This window comes from Talpa europaea, assembly GCF_964194135.1.
Source record: "Talpa europaea genome assembly, chromosome: 11".
NCBI classification, from domain to species: domain Eukaryota; kingdom Metazoa; phylum Chordata; class Mammalia; order Eulipotyphla; family Talpidae; genus Talpa; species Talpa europaea.
The window spans coordinates 77,669,093-77,678,972 of NC_140078.1; positions in this window are offsets into that span (position 1 = coordinate 77,669,093).

Sequence of the window (9,880 nt, forward strand, 5' to 3'; positions counted from 1 at the left end):
AAATAAAGGACAGGTGACATCCTCTTCCCGATGCTGTATGTGTAAACAGTTGAGGATTGGAAGGACTGCCTCTTAGCAGGGTAACTCCCAGGGAATTCTAGTGGTCCACAGGAGTACATGATCCCTAAGGGAAGGAATAGAAAGACAAGGTGCACAATCCCATCCCTCCCCCAGCCCTTTCTACTTGCTCACTTGGGCAAGATTGCTTTTATAAACCAGTTCCTTTGGTGAAAAGTTCCTTTCTCTTTCGCTAAAGAGAAAGTTTGACCAGATGACTCCCATGGTCCAATCTTCAACTTTTCTAGCTCAAAAGTCATTCAAAAATGTTGGTCTGGAAGGTATAGCAGGGGCGTAGAGCATTTAACTGCTAAAAATGTTAACCTTTGCCTTCCTCTGTTCTACATTAGGAGCACTTGCTAATCAAAGGTGAACGCTATAAATCTGAAAGAGCAAAAAGGAACCCAAACTGGAAAACTGGTCACTAAATAAAAGCCTTTTCATCAAAAATTGCTCACTAACAGAGCCAAGCAGGTTGCTTAATCCTCTTAATAAAAGGTGAATAAAAATGCATTTACCCCAAGGATTCAAAGTTGGTAAGTCTCCACTTAGAAAATAACAGGGGCTCCAAAAAAAGCATTTACATGAGTGTACACAGCGGTGAGGTGATTTCTGGGACTGTTTTCTTTGTTTGATAGCTAAGATTGTCATTATTTTGTTGGCAGGGAACTGTGTTCTCATTTGGTGAGAGCTCAGGGACTCCAAAATATGACATCTGGCTTACTGATTTAGATCTGGAATGGTAACCAATAATCCTATTTTTTAATAGCTCAGCCAGGGACCCTGCTACTCAGCCATGTTTGGGAATGGCAGAACTTGTACTCTGCAGCAGTCCTGAATATAAATGATTATCTAGACCTCTCTGCTCCAGTTAACACAAACACTGTGCAGGGCTGCCTGCAATGTAGAGGACTGAGAGGTGGGGGTTATGTTTGGGGAATCTGGGAGATGTGGAAATTACACCTCTGCCTTGCAGGAACTCGTCCAAAGTCCTTGACAGTCCATTCAGGAGATGACCCAACTAGATGCTGAGCTTCTGAAGAGCAAAAATGGAGACCTATGCCAGGATCCAGCCCCTCAGGGAACATGGAGGACTAGGCAATCCATGATAGTACCTGTGCACCCAGCAGGAACTCCCAGGGGTGTTCAGGGTGTTCAGCCCCGTTAAGTGGAAGAACACCATTTCATTTTTAATTCCCATGAAAAGAAACCTCCACCCCATCCCCTGCCACATGATTAAGACAACAACAAGTCTTTATTATTATTATTCTTTTATTTTCATATACGAAAAGATAAAACTTGAAATAGTTCTAGATTTTTCCTCCTATTCTGTTGGGGTGTGGCTGCTTCTTCACACAGGGGGAAAAACTACATTCACATCGGTTTGAGGACCCAGTGCAGAGTTCAAGCAGCAAAACCCCAACTTAGCAGATCTAATTTCAAACTTGACACTCATTTCTAAAATTACCACAGTAAAAAGGAACAAAGATCCACTGCAAATGAATGAACTATGATACAATGTTCTTTCCAAAACGTCTTCATTTTGCAACTGTAATTACACGGATGTCTGCTTTAGGCCATTTTTGATGTGTGCGTGTATCTAATATATATATGTGTGTGTGTGTGTGTTTTATATATATATATATATATATAAATCAGCACACTTTTCAAATCCAGACAGGGTAACAGCAACAAGCTTAACTGTGTATATATATATTTTTAAAAAAACATACTTTAGTATAACTTTTGTTAATTCAGTAGTACAAGCTATTTCTGTTCTACAAAATTTTTATTTTATAGCTACAAGGGTGAAAAGTGACCTATTACATTTACATCTCACATATCCTGGTATACAAACAGTACTTATTGAATTTGAGCCAAAAACTAGAAGTCTTTAGTTTTAGCACATGAAGAGCTTCCTCACTTCTATAGCCTTAAATCATATACTAGTCACATTTCCAGAGTTTGCAATTACTCATTGTTTTAAACCGCAAGAAACAGGTGAATCCAAACTTTTAATTACAATTTTTATATACAAGTTAAGATAACACAGCTCAAGAAGACTTTGCTATCCACCCTAAACCCAACACACACATTCTCCACTAAGTTAGACAAGTCTTAGGGTTTTCCTTCTTTTCCTTACAAATAATGTACAAATTTAGAAGTAGCTGGTAAAACTGATAGATAAGATGGCAAATGAGAGGTGACACTCTGCTGACTCTAAAATTGGTCCTGCAAATTTTGTACTCTGCTGTGTTCTTTAACTGTATGTCTGTTATGTGCAGAAGCTCTTTTCACAAGAATTGACATCAAACTCAATAGAAGTTAAATTTACAGTACTGTATAAAGTTATTCAGACTCAAGGACAAATGTGGAAAATAATCTGATTAAACAGGTGAAAAATTCGGCCTCAGACGCTACCATTAAGAGCATGTCAAATTCACAAGCAGATTCTTTTGTACAGTTGAAAAATGGTGTTGTGTGGATTTGTGGTGTAGAACTGAAATCTAAAAGTATGTTTGTTTCTAATCTGCGGTAACCCTTCCCCTCGATTCTCAAGTACCACTCAATTTTCTTTGCATTTTTACAAAATCCTAGAAAAAAATGGGGGTGGGGGGTAGGAAACCGCTGGCATTTTAACAATCCCTCCCCCTCACAGGAGGTCTTAACACTTTCAGATGAGATCCTCTATGAATCTCTATGATCACTGGCTCTCAGACAGCCTCGACAATCACTTGGATGCTTTCTTAAAACCCAGATGTTGCCTGATCTTTCCTACTCTCATCTCTGTCACTGCTGGTAAAATTTGGATGAGCGCGTTTTTTCCCTTATGGAGAAATTATTTGGCTAAACATACACTTAACTCGTGGCAGTGCTCTGAGAAAACCCCATGCGGGCTAAAGCACTTGCAGGGACTGAAGTCAACAGTCCACTGAGCAGGGCAGAGACCAAACGCTCCGCGGGCTGGGTTGGGCCCCACCGGGAACACACTGACCTTGGTGTCCCACAGCCCGCAGCACCACCCAGGCAGGCGGCAGGTAGCCCACACTCCGATGGCTGAGTTACCACTTTTAATCTTGGTCTGCCATCTATGCCCCAGAGACAAAAATTCAGGTGTGGTGACTGCTGGTTAATTAAACTTTCTGAATTGGTAAAAAAGGCTCTTTTAAAAATATATATATATTTATTTATTTAAAATACATCAAAATGACAAACAGCCATATCCCACAAGGCCTAATTTCACAGCAACATATGCTACAGACATCTTCCCAAAATGCACTGTGGTGGAGGGTTTGGGTTTTTTAATCCTGCCATTTAAAGGAATGTTCTACATCTGAGTTGAATGGCTGGAGATGTGTTACAAAGAGCTCATCTTTGGAACTGATTTGTGTGCAAGACCAGCCGACTGAATCACGTTGCCCAAGAATACTGGAAATGGCAGAAGTCAAAGAGGGAGCACAGGAAGCACCGTTCAGATGACACATGAGACCCACCCCACCACAGTGGCGCTAAGAGCTTGCCAGAAGCCCTGTTTCCAGTCCCTGGGAAGAATTTTACTTTAAAACAAATAAGTGCCCACACTTGGCAGGGCTCCTGCACGTGTGTTACAGGCCTGCAGTACCAAGAGGACCCAGATGGTGACACCGTTCAACATGAGGTCTGAGGTAACTGGTTCTTAAAATATCTGGAGGACAAGTGCCTCCAGAAATTATAGCTGGGAAAAAAGGAAAAAAGTGGGGTTTCAGGCTAGAAAAGATAAGTAGAAAAAAACTTACAGCAGTTGCTTTTGTTGGGTGGAGGGGAGGCAAGTGACAAAAACAAAGGCACAACAGAATTACATTCCAAGACTCGTGGCTGGAGAGCAGGGAAATGTTCTTTTACGGGGGATGAGGAAAGAAACAATGGGATGGTTTCCGGAGCACTGAAACTAAATTTATTCCAAATTATAAAAGGCATAAAGTGTAAAACTTTAAACCAGAATGAATGAAAAGCAATTAGTTTAAAATGACACATCATGGAGTCTCCTGACAAGACTTTCCCAACCAGCGTACTCTGGACACAGTAGCCTAAGCCAGCAAGCAGGCCTGGGCACAGTCTTCAGCTGGGCCTCAGAACTGCAATTAGAGAGATGAAGAATAAGCCTCATTATACGCTTCCCCTATATCGCCATCAAAAGGTTCATCCAAACAACCAACCACTCTCTACTCAAAAAAAAAAGAGGCTACCATGAAAACCGCCTCCCAAATGATGGCTGCGATGTTGACCTTTGTAGGACGAGCAGGAGAACATGTAGACATCTGAACAATGCTTTGCCGATTGGGGTTCTGAGCTTCCTCCATGGGCTCCTGGATAACTCACGAGCCCAGCCAACTACTCTCACTTCCAAATAGCCCTGCCAGAGAGAAGAAAGGTGCCCGGCGCTGCCCATCTAGTGCGAGCACTATGTCCACCCCTCTCTCCCCACTGTCCACACAGGGACTCAGCTGGAATGTCTGTCCTGAAAACTGGGTAATCTGGTCCTGGATAATTCAGTTTGGGTGGCTCATTCAAATCTCCGAATCTTCATTTTTATAGTCTGAATCTTATTCTAGCTCCAACCTGCCCCAATCCGCGCCCGCACACAATTTCTGTTCCCCAAAACACCCTCAAATTACTACATACTACAGCAGGAACCTAAAAAATAATGTTTAACTTTCAGAACCCTTTGATCAAAAGAAATCTCAGGAGGAAGAGCAAAGTGTAAAACACACTGCAGGCTCCTCTGGCCTCCCCAGCCCTGCTCCTCCCAGGCTTCAGGGAGCCATGCGAAAGTGTCACTGCCCAGCCACAAGCGGAGTGCTGGCCAAACAAGACCCAGGCTGGTGGACTCCAGCCTGCCAGTGCATCATGAGTACCAAGTGAAAGCTCCACACCAACCATACTCCAGTGTACATTATCTCGAAAGGTAAAGCTCATTATTCTGTACAAAAATCATTCTTCTCAAACTCACTAGATTTTATAAAAATAATCTGTGGTACAAAACAATCTCCACACTGTGCAGAAGAATCCGTCAGGTGATATAACTAAATATATATGTAGAGCTATAGCTTTTTTAAAGTGTAAGTTCAAGTGTCAGATCTCTATTATATAGCCTATTCTTTTATTTACATGCTACCTACCAACATTCCAGCGCAACCATGATTGCGAGGGTCAGGGAATGAGTCTGTGCCCAATCAATAGCAGTAATTCCCAGGACTCAAGACAGAACTCATCCACTTCAAAACACCCATCCCCACCTGCATGAAAAGCATGAGCCAGTGGGGCATATTTTCCATTAACTGTAAACGTAAACTTTAGACATGAATTAACACTTTTCCACATATGTCCATCCAGCTCTGTATAGTCCATTGCAGACAAACATGTCCACGTGTCTATTTCTTTAGTATCCTGTAGTTGGCTTGCAGTAGTTCTCAGAATTACCTACTCCCCAGACAGTTCAAAGATACTCCTGGGGAAAAGAAGGGCAGAGGAGGGCCCATCACCACATACTGGCATCTAGAAAATGCATTTTAATTCATGAGAAAAAACTATATGTGTTATTATGTCTATGAGCTGCCATAGGAGCAAATAAACTATCACTGGTTTTGGCACTACGGGGGATATACAGAGGACTACAATCAGAAAGTCCTGCTTCATTCATACCTGGAAGATACCGCCACAAAAATGTAAAATGTTGGTAAAAATTTAAATGGTAGTAACTTCTTTCTATTCAAAATCTCATTCAAACCAAAGCTTAGAGTGGACCTAAAATAAGTATAAAATAGGATTATTCAAAATACCCTACTAGACAACTTGGACTTTCATTTGATGATAGTATATGGGTCTCTTAGAGCATGTAATTTTTTTTTTTAAAGGTGGCTGTTATCAATTGAATTAATTTCCAAGGGGAACATCTTACACTTCAATTTCTTTTTCCTAGAAAAACTAAATCATTCTCTTAAAAAGCTTTTCCAAGCCTTCTAAAGGTTTGGGATACATTCATAGGTGGATTGCTGGTTACAAATCAACTACCAGTAATCTTACTTAAAGAACAACATGTACAAACAACCCTGAATTTATTAAATATTTACAAATCTAGACCGAGAAGACAAAGAGTTCTGTTGATGAAGACTTAAACGCATCACTATATTGAACACATTATCTGACTATTTTATTAGTTCAGCTTTTGTAAACAGCGAAGGAAAATTTATGTCACCCAAATGAGAAGAAGACTCCCTGGCCCTCTTTCCTATCTGGCTGCTCACCCCAGATGGGGGGTAGAGGAGTAAATTCACCGTGCTTAGATAGGTATGGTCTAGTGCCCTGAAATGTGAACCAGGCCTAGCCATCTCTCCAAAGATGAGCCATTTAGAAGCCAATAGGCTGTTGAAACAGCTGGGACCGACAATCAAAGTAAGCTAACTCCTGGAAAATGCCTTCCAATTTCACTATTTTTCTAGTGAGCCAAGTTCTCAAGAATAATGCCTGGCCACTCAACTTCTAACCAAGTCTAAAAACTCACTTATGCATACTACATTACTAAAAATCTTCAAATCCTGTATTACCAGTAAGTGCTGTGAACTTTATACTGCAGTCTAATAAAGGGCAAAGTTCCAGTTGCAAGAGAGAGCTATCCAGTCGTCCCACCCTGTATAGGTTTGCTGCCTCCATGCCCTCCTGGCTCAGAACAGAGCGGTCATGAGACACTGCCCGTGGTGAACATTCAACACACCATTGGAACTGCTACCAAGGAGAGGCCAGTCACCAGCCAACCACCCAGTGCAGAGTGGCAGGGTAGCAGGAAGCAAGAACATGCCAATCAAGGAGAAAGATGACAGATGAGAACTGCAGATCATCTGCTTTGCCTCTAAAGCATCAAACCACAAGAGGGCTGGGCTGGCATCGTAGGGCAAAAGAAGCACTCAGTGGCCTGGAGATGAGATGCTTCCCTCTGCTGAGTGGGGAGGTTCCAGCCAATAAATACAAACCAGGGCTCTAGATGACAGTTCCCAAAGAATACACGACAGCAAATAAACATTAAATCTGAGGAAGTCCCACCTAGGTTCCCAGCTGCAGCAAGCCCTGAAGATGTTCAAGGCTAGATAAGATCTTTCTTGTTCTATACACATGCCCCTCAAGTTCAGACAGGATGGATTCTGAATAAGAAGCAGCTAGTACACGGGAAGATCACCCCAAGCAGGGTGATTCTACGGGGCATCTAGGAAGGCAAACAGGACAATGCAGACTAATGATGCCCACTTTCTCCTAAGAAAGGTCCACCTGCAGCCCTCACCCTGAGCAATTCCCCCTAAGGACTCCTTGTAAGGACCAATGGCCCCAAGAGAAAACTGGCTCATGCCAGTCCCAGGAGGCTCTACTATGTCCATGGCCTTCCCTGCCCTCATCGACATACCCCCCGCCCCAAGTCACAGACAGTCCTCTGCTGGACACTGTGACACCATGGCCTCTGTGCCCATCTGCTTCCTTCTCCTCTTGCTCACTCCTAAATTTCCCTGGCTAGGGATGTCTTTCTAGAGTGATCATGGGTGTTTCCAAACATAACACATTCTGCCCCAAAGTCCACCCCACAGTCATGAGCCTGTTTGTGTGACTGCACTCTAGAATCAAAAGAGCAAGGATCTTGGACCACCTTCCTATCCTAGAAGGGGAAGTCCCTCTCACAGGCAGGAAAAATGATACCAGGCGCCATTCCCACCAATCTTCCACTTGGGGATAGGGAACAAGCGGCTAGCCAAGCTCCCTAGAAGTGGATGTCACATGAGGTCTTTGCAAAAGAACATAAGCAGAGACCCCTCAACCCATTAAACACAAACCAGGGCTCTAGATGATTCACTCCCCAAAAGAGTATACAACAGCAAATACTTTTCTGAGGAAGACCCACCCAGGCTCTCAGCTGTGTACCCTGGAAAGATCACTCACCTTCCAGCCATCGAACCACTGGCAGCACTCAGGGAGACTGCCTGATGACTGCATGTATGCAACAGGAGGGAAAAGCATAGTCTGACACAGACCACCCCACACATCCCTCTCTCTGCCGCAACAAATAGGTACCATCATGTCCTGACACTTCACTCTGGTGCCAAGGGCTGCTACAGTGCTGAGCACAGGGTTGGCAAAGGAGGAGCCCACCCACATAAAAGGCCTGTAGGCCGATGGAAGGCCTGCCCTGTCACGTACCGTGTCCTGACCGGCACAATTCTCCACAACCAGGTCAGAACTTGTTCTCACAAGAATCAAGCCAGCACACAAAAGAAAAATCACCCAGAAGAAATCTAAAACCAAATGGAGATGCTGGGGTTTAGTGTTCCGCACTAGGCAGGATCGGCGATCTGACCGCTCCCATAGTAAATGAGCTACATTTGTCAGTGGTTTGTTTCTTCTGAAGGTAGAGAGACACCCAGCACTGCCTGAGGAGAAAGCTAAAGAAATTAGATATGGCACTTTTCAATAAATATTTTAAAGCTTCTTAAAGAAATAAGTGGAAAAGAAAAGCAACTGCTGTAAGGCCTGTTTTGCTGTTAAAAATTATTCCGAGGGAAGAAAATTACCACAGCACAAAGTCAAATAGTTTCAAAAAGGAAGAAAGACCATATAGCTTACCAAAAATACAAAAACACAAAGGGAAAACCTGTCCCTGTAACCACCTTGGCCAGTTCACATTTTGACCCATGAAATAAAAACTGGGCTCTGACAGGGAAGCAAACTCCCCTCCCACAGCACCCTGTGCCCAAACACCCAGAGACGAGGACACAGCCAGGCGGCAGGGCCCGGGTGCTGCGCCACATACAGCGCACTGAGCAGGGAGTAGACGGCAGGAGGGTACGTGCTGAGGCTGCAGTGGCCTCCAGGACAGAGTATGAAACCCTCCACTCCCAGGTGCACCCTCCTATCACAACTGCCCGGACACAGTGTGGATTCAGAGACACCAGGGATCTCTGCAGCGATCGTGCTTACGAAATAAAATCTCAAGTAAAATGACCTCATGCAGGTCTAAGGGCCACAGTTTTACCAAGTTAAAGTGGGGTTACCTGTCATTCTGAACATCAACCAATCAAGTTGAAGGAAACATCTGAACCTCCAAATGACCCAAGAGGAGGCCCTCTCCAATCTCACCCAAGTCAACCTCTTTCCCCTCGCCCACGGACTTACCTTCTCTCAAGATTAAGAGATCCAGTTTTTTAAACAAAATGGTCTAAAGAAACCAGAAGGAAAAGCCTTCACAAACAAGAGCGATGAATGCCCAGACAGCCAACCTACAGTTGGTAACAATTATTTACAAGGGGGTGTAATCAAACAAAATCGGGAGCACTCCCTAGAAGACTCAAGCTTTTTTTCTTTTTCTCTATTTCTTTTAAACTTTCTTGTCATAAAAGCCAACTTACATTAAAATATACTTACTACAAGACAACACAACTAACAAAATATATAATAAAACTTACACAAGTAGAAAATTCTGAGGTATTTCTGGTTTGAGGTGGTCTGTGGTCGTGAAGTTTTAATTCTTTTACTTTCCAAAATTTAAACCTCGGAAGCCACATAGCAAAGCGTGTGTGTGTGTATGTGGATGTGTTTTGTTTTTTAAAAAAAATTTGTGTGTTTCATAAATTAAAAAAAAATTCAAATGTTGAAACAGCAGCATTAGGAACATTCACTGACTAGAGCAAGGTTATGGCATAATAGAAAAAGTTTTTATAGAATATGCACCACTTTAAGGGGTCTGGAGAAAGCTGTGTCCACAAGCCACAGAGAGGACAGTAGTGTCACTACACAGGGCAGAGCTAGC